Here is an 18,812-nt window from a genome sequence, read left to right on the forward strand (position 1 = left end):
GAGGTTTAGAATGAACAAACTCTCTCTTTTTGTTGTCTTGGGTTAATGGTAAATATCAGAACCTTTTGTTTTTCGATTGAGAATTGGAGTGTGATTTTTAGTGCTGCCTCATATAAAAATCATTGTGTTCATTCTCAGGCAGGGAGAGATTTTGGATCCAGAAAATATATGTGTTTAAAGGAACACACAGGAAGCTTTCCAGCACTTCTAAAATCATTGGTATTTTTCCATTCACGGTGTTGTACCACTGCTACATCCATCTATTACTCATTCCTTGTACAGTCCTTGCAGTTGCTTTGTTAGCTAAGCTTCTTCCCCAGAAACTGCAAAGATCTTGAGGCTGAGTTAAAATATCTCTTCTTTAATGCCAACTTTTTAAAATCTATTTAAAAAAATAGAGTGAATGGTTACCTGGTCAACGTAGTGGCCCATTAGAGCTACTCCATCTGAACATGCATCTGAATTTTGGTTCAGGTTCTCGTGCCTTGAATCTGTGCATTTTCAAGTTTCTTCACCCTGGACAGCAGAGGGACACCGCAGGGACACTGTGCATTTGCTTCCACCCGGTCTCCTGTGGGATGACCACCCAAGGGGGTCATTTCTTTCCCTCTGCCCTTATTGCATTTCCATGTGTATCTTAAATGCCTTATCAGTCAGGCTGGGATCATGAGTAGCTCCATACATTTCACCATAACAACTTCAAAATACTACTTCAAATGTATAATACATGTCTTGATTTGGCAAATCTTCATATTTTGTGGGGAAAAGGGGACTGTTGAGGGCCCCCCATGAGGGTGGAAGCTGCCTGCAGACTTGGCCATCAGCAGTGCTGCAGTGCCAGAGGAGGGTGCAGGAGACCTGCAGCCTCACAGTGATGCCTCGTGAAGATCCTCATCCTAATCCAGGCTGGCTGATAAAATACCACAGATGCTGGGTGGAGTCTGTGTCTCCCAGGTCATTAACAGACCGGTATGATTAGAATCGTGATGTTCACCAGCTACTCCCGTGGCTGTAGCTGCTGGTGATTGAGTGAATTAATTAGTATTCCTCTCGATTATTGGGATTTCAGGTCTCTGTATTTAAAGGGTAATTGTTTGGTTCTTTGTTTAACCACTAATGTCTGTAGTGAGCTGCTCACTACAGCACCAGGACCGATGCAGCACAAATATCTGATCTAAAAGTAACTCATTCACCAGGAAGGGTAGAGCTGGAAATGTGCCAATCTGCCCTATAATTAACAACGCTAATTAGTGGGGCTTCAGGCTGTCCCTGACTGAGCTTTTTGTCAACAAATCTGAGGCCACCTTAGCTCTTCATCTAGGGCCGAGAGAGGTACAAAATGCACTTAGAAAATGATGATGGCAGCAACATTTACAGGAAAAACCCACTTAGCAGAGATATTACTTCCATTTTTCATGATCACAGATGCCTCAACACTGTTAGCTCCAAAGAGCTGTCCTGGTTTTGAAGCTGTGTCTTCCTGCTGTCACTGCTCCTTCTCCATCAGTGCTTTGGGACATCTTCCCCTCAACACTTTCATCTCCACCAATTCAAACTGTTTCTGTTTTTGTCCCTCATCCCTTTTCCTGACTTTTACAGATCTTTAGCAATATTTCTGTCATCTCTAAAGTTTGATTGGCTTCCAAGGCAACACCATCTGCCTATTTAACTAATAATATTCTCATGCCTTCTTCCTGATCACTAAAGGTGATGTTAAATAAGAACAATCTTAAGACAGATTCCTCTGCTATATTTTTTAGCTACAATCTGACAGTTTGATGCCTCCATTGTTTACCATCAGTCAGCCAATTTTCTGGCCAGCTATGGTGCTCATATCCAGTTCTGCTGAAATTATTTTCTTCAGGCCAATTTATATTTAGTACAGCAGAAAATTAATCCTCTGGTAAAATAGTTGTGATGAATTGTTCTCTGCTCATGCTTGTCCTCTCCACTGAAAATGGAACAAGCCCTGTATCCCACCTTGACTCCATAAAATTTTGTCAGATTAATATAAATGTCTATTTCTTTCCTACTTGTCTAAGATACTCCATGGCCATTTTCTTTCTAATTGACTTGGAGAATTCAGGAGTGCAAAATGATGTTGCAATAGCAGGCACTCTCCATTGAATGAATGCTTACCATGTTTTATATTATCAGAGATTTATTTGTAGATGGTTAACAGAGGGTTAATAAACAATAACATGCATTAAAAGCATATAAAATGATTATTCCAAAGTTTTTACATCACCAGCAGACATTACCAAGGTTTGAAAGCAATTTATTGACCTAGATAACAATCTGTGTTTAATTGAAACATTCATTATTCACTTAGTAATCTTTTACGAACCATTAAGAAAATAAATGGAATATGAAGTGTGACAGCAACTTCCTCAATAAGGTTTACACAAACAGGACAAATAGCCCCAGGTCTAATCTCTGCCTCAGGTTGTACAGAAAGTCCATTGAAACAGCACCAGTTTATTATTATTTGTACTCTCAGCAGAGCATGTGAACCCAGCACGTGGATGGTTTCCATGCCCAGCTGGGCAGGAAAGCGAGGTTTTCTTAGCAAGCCCTGGAGCTGGGAGGCTCTGATGAGGACCCTGGGCTCACCATGCTGTGGAATAGAAACAAAGGGGGAAAAAAACCCAAGCAGAAATCCCCTCTAATACTTCCTCCCCTACTCTTCATCCTCCCCTCCTTGAACTAGAACTGTCCTAGAAGTCAAATCTAAGGAAAGAAGACTCCAATATTCTCTTAGTAAAAGTGTGATTTCAAGTTGCCTTTGTGTCCTCTTCACATCAGCTGGTAGAAAGGATGCTGAACCGCTCACTCCAACAAAAGATAAAAGAAGAAAAATTCACAATGCCTTTTGGTTTGAGCAGATTGTGGTTACTGCATTGCCATCACTCTTCCAAGCACGTTTTTCCCTGGAGTGTTTTCTTTTCAGAGCTCTCCATGGCATTTGTCATTATACTAACATGCTTTTTATATTTACTTTGCTCTTGCAAAGTGGCACGTGCAAAGGCAAGAAATTTATCAGCGTCAGTAAGATTTTCATCATAGAGAAAACCACATCAAAACAAGCAAAAAAACCCCCCAAAAAACAAAAAAACAAAAAATCAAAACAAAAACAAACAAAAAACCTCAAAAAAACCCAAACCCAGCAAGTGGGATAAAGCAGCAGTGATGTTGGTTTCTGCAGCATTAAGTCTCCTTCTCAAAATCAAGACAACTGTAAGCTTGTCACTTTAACTCTTTAACTGTAAGATTAAAGAACTCTATTTCTTTGAAAGAAATAAATATTTGACTTCTTTGGTTTCTGATTTCCATGCATCCAATACAATACAAACCTCTTTCTATGACTGGCATAAACTGACTGCTGTTGTTGGGGAATTGCCAAAAACTGAGACCTAAAAATATGTCAAAATGTTTAAGACCTTCTAATACACAGTAAAGAAACTGTTCATGTTCATTGCATGGACTCTCTTACAGATGGAGGACTCCAGCATTCTGTGCTCCTGTTGAAGTATTTTTCCTCCATATGTAGAAATGTTAATGAGAAATAGCTTGTTGAAAATCATCTGAGCTTGATTAGCTGCCAACTCCTGACATCATGGCCAGGAGTTTCATGGCAGTGTTATCCTTATCCAGCCCTTCCTGGAGAGTAAGGCCTGTCCCCTTCTGCTTGTGGTGCTTCCAGCAGCAAGGAGACACCTTTTGAATCATCCTCCAGTAATGAGGAGGGGATGAAATAGTGCTGGCAGGATGCTGAAGGAGAGGGATCCACTCCTGCTGGGAAGGCAGCATCTCAGCCAAGAAGAACCAGCCAGCTGAGGAGGGGGACAATCATGGAATCCAACTCATTCACAAAGGCTTCAAGCTCCATTTTACAATTGCTTCTCACCCAGCTGATAGAAAGCTTCAGTTACTTTCCAGGTTGAATCTATCCATGATCAGTTTATGCTTCTTTGCTCCTGTGCCGGTGGCACCATCAGCTCACAGAGTTCTGTTCCTCAGTTCATTTATAAAGGGAGATCAGTTTTCCTCTTTGAAATGCTTCTTGTAGACAAATTTCCTAGTCCACAGGTTATCTGACCTGCATGTCTCTAACTTGAATGAGTCTCCATTGAACATGAGCAGGCAGAGGTTCACCTGGCAATCCAGCACCTCACACAATAATACTGATCCTTCTTTATCTCTGCAGGATATGCAGGTTCTGTTATCTCCAAAGACTAGGTTTGACTTTTTAGAGGTATATAAGGCCAGTGGCTGAGAGTCCACTTGCAGATTGATTGATGTGTCAGGTTGGTTTTTCTCCTCTGCTGAGCTATCCTACCCCAACAAGAACTGTTGCTATATACTCTTAAAAGTGCATAATGGTTTTATAATGTCAATATATTGTAACAAATAGAATGACTTTGCAGTTTACAAAATGCAAAATATTGCATTTATTTTGATTTCTATTACTTCATTGCCCAAAGTCATCTATTTATTAATCTGTAATATGCTGAGCATCTTCGGAAATGAAGAAGATTTCTCAACTTTGTGCTATTAGCAAATTAAATTCACACACTGAAACTTTCTTTGTTTGTGGATATTAATGAAAATATTAAATAATATTAGCCCTAAGGATGATCTGAAGTTTTGCTGATGGTATAAAATTATTCAGGGTAGTAAAAACTAAAATTGATCATAAAGTTCTGAGGGAGGAAGAAACCAGCAGATTAAATTCAATGTTGATAAATGCAAAGCAATGCACATGGGGAAAACAACACTAAATACACATATGCAATGATAATCTCTAAATTAGCCATTATCATTCTGCAAAGAGATCATAGAGTCGCTGCAGGTTGCTCAACAAAAACATCTGTTCATTGCCCTGCGGCAGGCTGGAAAGGTAAACAGAATGTAAGGTATGAAAGCTACCAAGAGTAGCAGGAAAAGCAGCTCTGTGCCACTGAATGAGCCCCAAATTTGCCCACAGTTGAATACTGCATGAACTGCATCAAAACGGAATAGGCAAAACCCAGTGAAGACACAGAGAAGGACAAAAAGTCAAAGACATGAGATGTTTTCTACGCTGGGAGAGATTAAATAGACTCCAAGCCTTTAGCTCTGAGGAGAGGTGACTGGATGAGGAAGTGTCAGAGCCATAGAAAAGAGTGGCTGGCAGGAAAAGGTGAATGAGGAATGATTATTCTCTCTACCTTGTAAGACGAACTTGGGAACATCAAATGAAATCAGGGGGCAGAGCCTCTGCAGCAGACAAGGACAGAGTAGATGCTCCCTGCTACCTTACACAAATTAGCAATATGCATGCACACATAAGCAGTGCCATGACAGCATTTCCCAGTTTTCCTTAGATAAATAGAATTCATTAGATGGGTGAGTGCTGTGTTCTGCAAGTATAACTTCCTTGGACTAAGGCTAGTGTTATCTCACACAACTAGGTAATGTTTTGGTTTTTATTTTTTAATGGGGGGCTATTCCATATCGCTTGCCTCGGTAGGCATTTGGTTTTAAATAGGATGCATTCTTTTTTGCTGCCTCTATCCTTTACACTCAGAATATTGCCAGCAAACTCCCAGTGAATGGCTGCCAATCTGGTCTGTGACTTTGTGCAGCACCCATGAAATCAGTGGGACACAAACAGGTATTGGCAAGAGATCTCCTGATCATCAGGAGATCAGTCGTCACTTTTGGTGACACTTACTGACACCCTGATTCTTTGAATTGTCCCACATGGAAGAGAAAAATAAAGTCTGGTAAGGCCAGCCCGAAAGGAGTATTAGTATGGGATACTTAGTTTAGGAAATTATGTTTTTTTCTGTGTTGTCAGAAGCAGCTGATCCTTCCAGATTACCTCAGGGATATCTTAAATCAGATTAAGGCAGCATTTATACTGGCAGAATACAGGGGCAGTGGGGATCAGAACATCTTGTGTGGGTCCCATTCTGCAGGTGGAGAATTCCAAGATTTACCAGACACATACGGCATCCAAAGGAATAAAGAGCCCAGATGGGCGTCTCGGGTCATTCCCAGAGAGAAGCACAACAGGCCCATTTCTCGGTTTTTCTGTCAAATGGAGAAATGTGTCTGTGTCCTGGACCCTCAGAAGAATCATAAATGGAAATCTTGCCTAAATACTGCTTTGTATTTATTGCAGGGGCCAGAAAAACAAAAGCACTCACAGTTAATTCCCAACCCACTTGAAGCCACATATCCCCTTTTTCAGGGAAAAAGAGTTAAGAAAGTTTTACTAAAACTCCCTCAGTTTGTTGGAAATTCTGGCATGGTAGCTGTGTATCTTACTTAAAAGGTCAATGAGAATCTCATGAATAAAACCTAACTCTATAATGAAAGCACAGTATTTAAAATTTGCCTGGATCTCCTTGCTCAAAACTGATTAAGAACAGACCGGCTGCTATCCTGTAAAATGCTTCTAAATGAGTCATCCATTCATCAGCAAAGCCCCAAAAGTTCAGATGCAACTGCTTCAGAAAGAACATTTTCAAAACTATGGCATATCAGTTGGAAGATGCTGATAACTCCCAATCCGCAGGAGGGCCCTGCTAAAAAAAACCCCCGAGATAACTTTGCTTTTAAGGTTTCCCCAGCTGACTGATTAAAAACGTCACAACAGAAAATTCAAAGGTCACATTTTCTCAAGTGTCGCTGAGAACCCACTGTCTGAGAAATTAGATGAGATTAAGATGCAAAACACTGAAACACTTTGAATCAAATTTAATCTTCCAATGTTTTGCTGCCTTCTAAAGAAAAAATAAACAAGGTAAGGGGATTAGTATTTTAGGAAAACCCTACTGGAAGTATGGCACTGCCAGTGGGGTTAATAGACTTTGAATAGATTTTGTTATTTTGCTTGAGGAATTGGTCTAATTCATATCAGCTGAAAGCATTTTTTAAGGTGAATTGAAAGAAAAAGGATTTACAGGAATTTATATTCTCATGAACCTCTTCTAGATATCTCTGAAGGATAAAATTGAAGGTCAGTTCTACTGTCTTTAGAAGCCAATCAGAAAACTTGAAAATGACAGATTTTCTCTAGATGATAACTAAGAAAAGATTGAGGATTTCCATCCACATTTAGCAAAATCTTTCTTTTACTAATACAAGGCAATTTGTTCAGCTGCTCCCGGGCATTGCAGCTGAGAATGGGACTGGTGGTTTTTTGCAACAAGTAGTTGATTTGAGGGACTGTGTGGAAGCTCCTATGGGGAAAACCTTTTGAAACAACATGTGTGAGAAGCTGTGCATGGTCTCTCTTCTTGGCTTAATCTCCCTGCTCGTGCCTTTCTTGGCAGAATCAGAGGGAGTTGGTTTTCCTTTCTCGGATGTTGGCTGCAGACCACGCAGGCAGCATCAGGCACATTTGGGAAGAGGCAGGGAGAGGGGCACGAGCAGGAGGGTGCAGGAAGAAGGAATTGGGGACAGCAAAGAGAAAAGCAATTCCCACGAAGAAGAACCTTAGGAAAAGCATAAAGAGATACAGAAATGAATGCACAGGACTTTCCAGGGGTCAGATACTGCACAGGATAACCCACTGTCTCACCAGCAAAGAGACACAAGTGCAAAGGAAGGAGGAGGAAAAGAATCTGCTGAGTCCAAAACTGTTGTAGTAAGATAAGAAAGGCTTTTTTAAAATGCAAGAGGCCCAAGCAGATTGGAATAAGGGTAACATGTCTTACTAAAATGAAAGATTTTCATATGCATATATTTGAATAAACAAATGTGCTCTTTCTTCATTTTTAAAAATTTGATTTTTCATTATCAAAATTAAAGCAAGGAAGTAAACAAACAAACAAACAAACAAACCAACCTCCGCCAAAATCCAATCTGGCTTCTCTGCCTTCCTTGAAGTTCTGAGATGCGTACTTGCTGAATCAGAATGTAGATATAGGGCCTTCTTTTTAGTCAGCATCATAGTCACCTGCCACTGTTTAATGCAGCAGGAGCTGGTTCTCCTTTTCTGAGAAGTGCTATCTCCAGCCTGCAGCTCACATTCCACAGCAGGAAAGCAGCTTGTGAAAAATTCACTCTGGCATACCTCAAGCTCTGCTAGAACTGAGAGAAAGCAGTTTCAAACACAGTTTGCTCCTATGAGTTTTGGGTTTGGTTTTGGTTTCAGCCTATGTTTTTATGCTCCAGTTTAGAAAACCAGTTCAACCAGTTCAAGTTAAACAGTTTGGATGGAAGTGGACCATATAAAAGCTGATGGCCATTTTCTAAGGAGGTGTGAACACTTGTTCCTCTTTCTGCAGGGGTGCCAGGAGAGTGGAAAATGGGGGCCTTAGTAGGACAGAAAGGCACCAAACATGAGAGCCTGGGAACAGCTGAGAGCAGTGTGACTGTCCCCAGGGAGACAGGCAGGGCAGGGCAGGGACAAGGAAAACAGCCTCACCAGGCCCTTGCAGGGCAGGAGCTGCGGGGACAGCCACCTCCTCCTGGGCTGTTAGGACACCAAGGGTGGCTGTGAACAGGAGATCCAGAGCCCTGAATATTTATGGCTGGAGGGATTAGAAACCCTTGCTGACTCTCTCTGTAGCCCTGGAAGGCTCAGGACATCATCAGTACTTGAATAACACAAGTAACTGATGCTCCCAAGCATCCCACAGGTCTGTCTCAAAGGTAAGAGTCTAAAGACAGTGGCTCTCTGTAGCCCTCCTAGATGGCAGCAGCCAAAGAGCAAGACTTGCAATTACCCTCAGAGGCACCTTCCTGCTCAAACCCTGAATTTAGGAGAAAGTCACAGCACCAGACCATCCCATGGGAACCACAAATGTGAGGTACAACACTGCCTGCAGAAGTGCTTTCAGATTCTCCACTAGTACAAGATAAATCTGTAAAGCATTATTGAGCTTTTTTTTTCATTTAATATTTTCAGATGTTAACAAATCCTGCAGATTTGATCCTCTCTGCAATATGAGGTGATTAGGATCTTTTCTATCACAGAGTGCTCAGTTTTTCCTTCGCTCACAGTCTTTATTCCCTATGTGATAGCGTGGTAGCATGTTACAGTACCACTTGACTTGTCAGGAATATGTTTTTTATTTTTGCTTTTTGAACGCATTCATGTCTTACAAACACTTACTCTAATCCTCCTGGAACAGTCTCTGTTTCAATTATTAAAGTAACATTTAATGAAATGATTTAAAATGCTAGATTGGTGGTTGGAGCAGACTTGAGCCTTGCTGTGGTTTTTCATTCCTTGAGCAGTGACACTGAAATCAAGGTTTCAGCTGAGCCACCAATCTGTGTCTGTGAACCCCAGTGGAAATACTTCTCTGTCCATCTCTCTACAAACTCACTTATGTACAAACTACTGCTGAAATAAATTTCTTTGATCATGTTTATTTTATAATTTCCACCAGTTTAATGGAATTCACCTTCCCTTTCTAGCGAGAGATTGACTTCTTGAGATGCCTAGATAAAACAACTTCTTCTTTGTCCTTATAAAAATCTCTACATTCTGAGGGCAAACACAGATTTGTTTTGAACAATTTTGAACAATTTTGAACAAATTTGAACAATTTTGAACGAACACAGATTTTGTTTGAACAATGCTCAATTCATTAGATAATTAGACTACTAATAAATTGGACACACTTCTTCTTCATCCTATAATAATCATGACAACTTGCCAAAAACATTTATATATCTTTTTCTTTTCACTCCACAATGTTCAAGCTCATTTGTGGCCTCTCTCCTTGTTTCACTTGGTTCCTTTCAAAGCAGGATGCTTCTCCCTAAAGAGCAGTCTGGTATCCCCAAGACTGGCAGTCTTAGAAATGGAAACCTGAGAGCCTATAAAAGCCTTTTCCAACTTAATATTTGCTTTAGTTCTCCAAAATTCCCACTTCAAAGGATAGTCTGAGGGTATTTCAGAATCAGTTTCAGAGGATTTTAAGAGATCATTGTTGCTATTGCAGCTCCCACAGATTTCTTTCCTGATGAACCCAGGAGAGGGAACAGGAATTAGTCGCTTTTGTCTTCATCAAGGCTGAGCTTGGGTTGTGAGCAAACCGCTGACACCAGTAAAACAAAGCTAAAAATAAGAAAATAAATACACCTTTAAAAATCCCTACAGCCTAGGTCGAGAGTTTAGGACACCAAATGAAATCAGACTTAAAAATAATCAAAGAGAAAATAGGTGAAGGTAAAAGAACAAGCTGAAATGGATTTCTCAGGCAAGAGGTTAAAACTAAATAAATAAAACTATTTGCAAGTTGTCCAAAACCACAAATCATTGCACGTATCCTTTCCACGGTTGCTGGCTGGGTGAAGACCCTTGGCTCTGTCACTTTGTACCTGGCTGCCTCAAAGGGAATAGCTGTGTGAATGTCCCTGTTGTGGCTGGGTGGCTGGTGCCAAATTCTGGGGTGGGCAGCTGGAGCTTCCTGCTATCACAGAGCCCTCTCTGCCATACCACAGGACTCCCTCGCTTTTTAATTTCTCTCCACTCCAATGGTTTTGATTTAGCAACAATCAAAGAAAGGAAAGCCTGGCAAAGAGCTGGAACAGCAGAAGAGGTCCCTGACTCCTGAGCCCGATTCCAGCCTCTCCCTCCTCCACAGGGATTCAGGCAGCTCTCAGCCCCATAGATGACCTCTACGAGCCCACCTCCACAGCAGGAACTTAAAGGGAGGGCAAACAAAGAGCTCGCCACCTTATGCTTAATCTGCAGGTTAATTGCTCCACTACTATTGTATTTAATTGTTCCCACTGAAGTCTTTCTAATTGCTTTTCTTTTTACCCAATTGAGTAATAATAAGAATATTAATAATAAATATGCCGAGAGTTTTAAGCAGAAAATGATAAAAGCCATTTCCCATGCAAGCAGGTGGAGGGAAGTGACTACAAGGATGAGAAATGCTTCTTTCCTATGTGAAATAGAAGAGGAATAATAGCAGCTGGCACAGGTAGGCTGACACAGCTACTGCCTTGTGTAAGTCATTGCTGGGAGGTGAACTAATGACCAGCTGCCTCATTTCCCCAGTATAGACTGGAATCAAGCATTTGCAAAGTTGTGTGGTGATAGTATACACATTTCAATATAGCCACATGAATATTCATGAGTGAAAACCGTTCTACTTCTTAATAGCAGCTTATAGCCAAATGCCAAGATTCTTATCCAGAAAAATCTCTCATTTAGCTGGGTGGGAGATCTGCCCAAACTCGGGCGTTCAGGAGCTCATTTTAAATGCGTGCCACGCAAAACAGTTTCCTGTTCTCCTTCACCCCCAGCACTAGATTAGCAAGTAGAAATACCAAAACTCAATAGTGGCAACTGTATTTTTAACACCTTGGGGAGCTGCAAATACTCAGTTCCAGAACAGTAAAGACTCTTCCTCTAGAAAAATCCTCTGCTGTACCAGGCAACTTCTCCAGTGGCTTGGTGTCTCATAGCCACACAACAGGCTGTAATGCCTCAAGGGGTGGGTGAATGGGAAAGTTGCAGAATATTGGAGTTTGCACATTCCCTGAGTCCCCCAGCTTGCTGGTTTGCAAAGTACTTCGTGACTCTTCTGCATGGAAAATGTTACGGGAAATGCAGGGCTTTGCAGTGGTCCCGAAGCAGCATTTCCCCAGCGAGCAGCCCTGCTCCGCTCACTGCTGTCTTTTGTCAGGCAGGGAGAAAGCGAGCCCTTCTTAATCACCCCCAAGTCAATGAGGGGCACTGCCACCCTGTCACTTGATGATTAATTACTGCATCTGCAGGCAGGGCTGCCAGCAAACTCGTGGGCATCATCCATGACGCATAAGCAGCCATGGATTTAAAGGGAAATGTGTATGGCATGGCAGAGCGCGGGCTCAGGAGGGGACGGGGGGGCCTTGCCCCACTAAATCAGCATCTGCCACCCAGCAGCTGCAAGGCCAACAAAGCTCCTTCAGAAGGAAACAACAGAAAGCCCTCAAGCCACTGGAGGAAACTGTGTTATTATTCATCTTCTTCCCAGTGCAAGTATTCAATCTCTTCCCACCCGAATGTTCCCAACATAATGATTTCCATGGGTACATCTAACGCCACTGGTGCTGGAAATTTGTGAGAGAAACGCACTGGGAATCGTAGCATTTCACTGGGGTCTAAGAGATCAGGCTTTGGGAACATCTTTAGGTGCCACAACAGCTCAGAATTCCAATTTTATGCCATGTTGCTTTATTTTCCCTGTCTGTGGGCATGGCAGAACTGGGGAGGAGAGGAGAGGGGGTGATTCGGTGTGACGACAGGACATATAAATGTCCTTGCAAACACACACAGCCCTGTTGCAAAGAGGTGTCCAGGAGATTCACAGGAAGGGGCAGGTTAGGATTTCTGTCTTCTGAGCTACTGCAGAACTGCTTGTGCCTGAAAAAAAAAAAGAAAAAAGAAAAAAGAAAAAAGAAAAAGAAGAAGATTATTTGGAATTAAATAAAGGAGGTTTTAAAGTATCGCTTTTGTATGACTATATCCTCTCTCAGCCTGGCACACACTGGAGGGTGACACTTCAGTTCCATCCACTCCCCTGGGCCTGTCCCCTGGCTGAGAGCACACATGGCACAAGTGGGTGGCATTCAGTTTTCATTGCTCCTTTGTCCCAAAGCTGGAGGCATCTTTTTGTTTTAATGGCACATTGTGTTCCTTGACAAGACAGAGCTAATGCCCTGAGTGGGTTTCTATTCACACAGCAGCAGTGGATTAGAGATTTGATTTTCCTTTTTAACAAATCAGTATAGCAGATGGTATTGGGAAAAGAAAATGCACACACTACAGGGATGCAGCAGAGCTTCCCAGATCCTTGCTGCATCGGGAACAGCACTAAAAGGCAGATCTGTGCAGGCCAAGAAATAATGAATACTGCCTCCAATTTTTTATTTCCCCTCTCAGAGCAGAGACGCCCTGTGCCCCCAGATGCCAGTGCTCTCCATAGGAGCACAAATAGTTCAGTGGCATTCCAGTTTTAAGGCCTCGTGAGTTCTTGTTGCTGTTATTGCCTACTACATCCAAATAATGAAGCTGTCACATTGCAGGGGTGTAACAGCTGCATTTTTCCCTGCCCAGGGTTTTCTGACATGGCCAGGTTACAGTCACAACATGCTCCTAGACCGGAGCTGTTGGTACAACTGTGTGAACAAATACTGTTCCTCCCTCTACTGCTCACCTCAGCCACCAAGAGTTGCACACCAAACCTGACCCCAGCCCCAGCTGGGACTGCTGGCCCAAGGGCATGGGCCTGGCACTGTAACAGCAAGCACACCCTTCTGTGAGACCCAGGAGAGCCAGAGATCTGAGACGGGAGGATGTGCACTGCTCATTTCTGTGTGAGGAGGGTTTCATAGAATCAGAGAATAGTTTGGGTTGGAAGGAACCTGTTAAAGGTCATCTGGTCCAATGCCCCTGCCACTGGCAGCACACCTTCAACTTGACCAGCATGCTCAGAGTCCTGTCCAACCTCACCTGGAATGTTCCCAGGGATGGGGCATCCACCACCACTCTGGGCAACCTGTGCCACCATTTTCCCACCATCCCAGCAAAAGTTGTTCCTATACCCACCTACATCAACCCTCCTTCAGTTTAAAGCCATTCCCCCATGTCCTGCCACTACATGTCCATGTCAGAAGTCCCTCTCCAGCTCTCCTGTAGCTCCTTAAGGTACTGAAAGGCTGCTAGAAGTTCTCCCCTGGAGCCTTCTCTTCTTCAGTTTGGACATCTAGTGGAGGACATTTGGGATGCGCTGTCAGCAGTCAATCAGAGTAGTCACAAGCAGTGTGAAATTGAATTAACCTAGGGAAGTTCTCCATATCTCCAGTACACAGCATGACAAGACACAATATGTAGGAACAGGTCCCCTTCCTTTTTCCATGAAGCCACAATTTTCTTCCCCAATCAGACAAAAAAAAAAAAAAAAAAAAAAAAAAAAAAAAAAAAAAAAAAAAATTAGAAGAATCTGCCAACTGTTCCTGCGTAAAATAGCATAACATACCAACAATATTTTGACTTCTTGGCTCTTGACATCCTCTCACTATTATGGACTATTTAATAACTGAAGGGAAAAGGAGATGCTGCAATTTCCTCTACAACAGCTGCATCTTCTCTTTGTCCTGATCAGCCTTATGCTGGCTTCTTACAGCTAAGTAGCATCAAGAGGGCATTATCAGCAGCAGTGCCCTTATCAGACAAAGCCACAAACTCGCTCAGAACTCACTGCATAGATTGTTTCTTTTCACCAAGCAAAATACATCTCGCTGCAGTTCTTTTTTGTTAAAGCATTTTGGAGTGTTTCTGTGCAGGATGCTTGACACCTAGTCAAGTGTCCTTTGCACTGACTGCTGCTGTCACTTCTTTGGAACAAAATTTGTCTCTTTCAGAGAAGTAATTGGAAGGAGGAGATGGAGGGAGCCCTTAACACCACAGATTCCCTTGAATTTTTTGCAGCAGGAGGGGGGATGCAACTCCGAGGTTTTGGACAGGGGGCAAGGTCCTCTTTTTCATTCGTGGTAGTAGCTAAGGGACAACACAGAGCTAAATTTTACCTGTGAAATTCCGTAAAGTGCAATAAAGAGGTCTGTTTTCCCCAGAAGAGTGAACCTGGAGTGCTGCAGCAGCCCCGGGTGGTGCTGCTCCCTCTGGCCTGGACCACCACGCGCTTCCCTCCAGCAAGAGCCGTGACATAACTGGGAATCAGCTCCAGCTCTCTCCATGCTGTCAGCAAGCAGCTGCCAGCTTGTTCCTGCAGCTCTGCTCTGCTGCAGGAGTGGGTGTGTAGGTGGGGACTCTGTGCCTCACCCACTCCACACCTTGGTTTCTCCTTGCATATTCAGCTTGCAGGCACAGGGAACAGCAGCGATGCAGGCAAATGTCCTTCCCTGTGAGCAAGTGAAACAATGAATCCCACAATTAATCCAGCAAAGGCAGAGGGATTCTTTATGCTTCTGTAATTCAATTGCCAGACCGGCCAGGAGGCTGTTACACCCTGAGTTTTTGTACAGATGAAAGGAGAAATTTCATAGCAGCATTTAGAATCTTTGTCTCTCGCTCCTGGCTCTCCCTTTTTCCTCTTACTGTTCTGCTGGAGACAGAGTTTTGTTCCAGCCAAGTAATCTGTGGCAGTGGGCTCAGGCAAGGGGGCACTGGCTGGGACTGTGTACCACAGAGAATGAGAAAAGTAGTGCAGGGAGACATGCAGAAAATCACAGCAACAAGGAGAAGAAACCTCCAGAAATACAATCTGAATATTTCAGCTGTGTTTCAGCAGCTGTCTCAGAAGACTCAGTTAAAGCAAGATTTTTTGTGCTGCTACTTGTTACCTGAAAAATAAATAGGGAACAGAAGAGGAAGCGGAGTGCTCAGACTGGTTTATCTGAATGAGATGCTGACTTTTTTATGGATACAGAATTTCAGATTAACAAGGAGATAGATGCTTCTGACATGTTTTAGGAGTGGCTCCAGGGGCACACAGGTTTTCATCAGTTTGGATGCAGAGAGATTCATTTCACATGAGCCAAAAGGGGGAGAAATGAGAGGCCATTTCTGCATTTGCTTTCTCCATGGCTCGCTTTGCTGTTGTCTGTAGTTTCTGAGTTGGATTCAAAGTTCTTATTGAAACCAGTATAACCTCTGTGATGGAGCCATTTCCAGCTTCATTAACTCATTATATCCAACAGGTAGTGCTGGAGGGAGTAACTGCAACAGGTCTTAATGCAGAAGGCGTTTAAGTATGTGTGTAAGCATTTTGTAGATTTATGTTGAATTTTTGGGACTGTGTCTTTACAAATGAGTATGAGAATTCTTTGATATTTATCATTTTTTTCTTCTTTCTCTATGTGCCTCTCTGCACTTCCTATAACTTTTTACAAGGCCAAAAGTAACCAGAGGATGGTCTCCTTAATTTCAAACTGTAAGAGACAAAGATTGTTGTGGGATCTTGTGACTAGAAATCTCAGGCTGAGTTTCCCAAGCAGTTCTCCTTCCCCTCCCTTTCTGAGTATCAAAGGGAAAACCAAGAATTGCTTTCACTGGGGGAAAATGCACATACTGGTTGTACTGCAACATAAAATACAGACTTGCATGTCAATTTTTCTCCTGTCAGATGTGTTCTGGTGAGAAGCAGTGAAGTACACACCGGAGATGACAAGGCTCTACCACTCCCTCTCATCCCCTTGCTGTAAATAGCCTCCAATTATTATTATCTCAGACATTCAGCCCAGCTCTCTAATGAAAAGATTTTGCTTTAGCAAATTCAGAGTGGCCTCAGAAGAGTGTTTATTATGAAAACCTTCAGGAGCAAAGAAAGGATTTGGCAGAGAACTTGGCTGGGTAAGAGCTGCTGTCTGCAATCCCTGTGCCAGGGACTGTAACACACAGCAAACATCAGACCTACAGGGGCTCTTGATGCCTCCACTCCACGAGCTCTGGAGTCACTGGTGAGGGGCAAAGCAGCTGCAGCTCTCAGTCCTTCTGCCCCAGGGAGCCACAGCATCTTCCAGGAGATGAAGCCAGAGGCTGGTGCTTTCCCACACAAAGGGGAAAATGGGAGCAGGGCAGGCAGCTTGGAGGACGTGCTGATCACAGCCCATCACTAATGCAAATAACAACATTTCTCAGTCATCTCCCTGACAGTGGATCTTTTTCTGCCTGGTTGGAGGCTGGGGCGGAGGATCGGGATTGTTATTCACATACCCAACCTGGGTTCTTTTCTCAAATGGATGCCAGATGGCCAACGATTTTGATTCAGGTGAACAGCTCATTTAGCAGGATCAGGATGACAAATCAGCAATTTCAAGAGCAAACATCAACTCAGAAGCAAAAAAACATAGGGGCCAAGCCATAAAATATTGAAATAGGGATGGGGATGCCTTACCTCAGAAAAAGGCTCATGAATTTTAAGAATCTTCAGACCTACTTAGAGGAAACCTTTACTCACCATGCAGCTGCATGTATATATGAATTAAAAAAGAACTCAAACAGGCTTTCTAGAATATCTTAAGACAATGAAATGTTTTTTTTACCGTACATCCGTCATGCAAAATGTCAAATACAGTTTGCAGAGAAAATCAAACAGAATTCAAAGAGGAAAAGAAGGTCTGAAGGTGAACCAGCAAGTACCCCTGAGAAGTGACAGAATGTCAGAGAGCAAGGCTCCTTGTGCCCCTGGCTGTTTATTTATTTTTGTAGCTGGTAACTGTATATTGCTGCAGAGACTTATTTTTATATATATATATATATATATAATTTATTTAAAAGCCTAGATTTACAGAGAAATAAATGACCCTGAAGTTCTTTACTGGAAACTTCTCTCTGCCTCAAGTTGAATATTTCACTTATATTCACTACTGAGTGCTTGGAGCAGAGAGAGGTGTGTAAGGAACACTTGAGTTCAGAGAACTGTCTTCTTTTGGAAGTTACTCCTCCTGCACAGAAATATTTTCAGATTCACAGTCTTCGTTTTTTTCTTGGGGTTCAAGGCACAAATCTCATTTGGCTTTGTTACTCAGCAAGCAATTTAGGCACTGGAAGTGTCCAAGATCAAGGTTGGACAGGGTTTGGAGACACCTATTCTAGTGGAAGGTGCCCCTGCCCATGGCAGGGGGGGGTGGAACGAGATGAGCTCTAAGATCCCTTCCAGTCCAGCTCATTCTATGCTCTTCTTTGGCAGTGGGAGCAGGATTTGGTGAGGACTTCTCTCCAGGTACCTCTACCCCACCCCAGCAGGACTCACTGGGGAGAAAGAAGCGTCCCAATGCTGCAGAGCTGCAAAGGTTTCCAGCACTGCGTATTTCATCACTGAATAGCCCCACTGGGGGGCAGAATCTCTCCCCACTGTAGATTGATATCAGTAAATGTGTAGATTTTTCCCTCTGATGTTGTTGCTCTTAATTAAAACCTATATGGGAGCAGACCATACCCCAGTATGCTCATTTCCAGGAAGGGCAAGTATTAGCTAAGCTCCTAACTCTTGGATGAACTCTTTCTTTTGCAGCATTTTGTTATGAATTGGGGTCTCTGAAAAAGTTTATTAGCCTAGATTTACACCCAGTTGATTTCCTGGTAAGGGATCCCTCCTCACATCAACTTCCTTCTCAGGGGGCAAAGGCAAATAGACAGCAATGGAAAAGAAACACTACTGTTATTTACATTCTTAATAGCCTTGGCTTGATGCCCTGAACTTCCTATGAAATCTGCTATGAGCATGGCTATAAAAATGTGAGTGATTGACAAAAGAACAAAGAGTCTCACTTTCAGGGTGCTGGGATGGCTGTGAGCAGAGCTCATCACCTGGCTGACCCCATTAAACAAAATTTCTCCCTGGGTCACCCTGTGAGACATCACTGGGTTGGTGTGAGGAAGCCTGAGCTGACCCAGGGCAGGAGCTGCAGCAAAATTGCACCAACCCCAGATTTACACCAGGAAATGGAGGAATTAGGAAGTCCTCCCCTGACCCGAAAATTGATATTTTTATGTACTGCGGGGCTGTCTGCTCACTGGCGGTGAAAAAAGGGAAAGAAAACCCCCGATCAGTGCATGCTCATGAATTAGTTTAGGATCCTGGGTTTATGTTCTCAAATAGTCAGGTATAGTCCTGGTTTGAATGCAGCTTTTTGAAAATTTCCAACAATTATTTCCAGCACAAATAATGCCCGTGAAGTGGGAGTAGCATTTATTTGGTACAGAGGGAATCAGTTCAATCAGTCATTTCCAAAGCATGAAGGTAGAATAGGTCTGAAAAGAAAAAATAATGATAACAATGTCACAAAAAAAGAATACTAATCCCATAATTAAACAGAATAAATTAATCTCAGGGACAAAGAAATAT

General features: G+C 42.7%; 1 long non-coding RNA gene across 1 annotated transcript; it reads right to left on the reverse strand.

Moving 5' to 3' along the window:
* Positions 1-9,050: 9,050 nt before the first annotated feature.
* Positions 9,051-14,903, reverse strand: LOC121657861. Its single transcript, XR_006013734.1, has 2 exons — positions 14,533-14,903; positions 9,051-12,367 (listed from the first exon to the last, which is right to left on the reverse strand). It is a non-coding gene; the product is annotated as an uncharacterized LOC121657861 (long non-coding RNA).
* Positions 14,904-18,812: the final 3,909 nt, after the last annotated feature.

This window comes from Corvus kubaryi, unplaced genomic scaffold, assembly GCF_017639235.1.
Source record: "Corvus kubaryi isolate FWS band 111438036 unplaced genomic scaffold, C.kubaryi_AGA036_p1.0 split1-37374, whole genome shotgun sequence".
NCBI classification, from domain to species: Eukaryota; Metazoa; Chordata; class Aves; order Passeriformes; family Corvidae; genus Corvus; species Corvus kubaryi.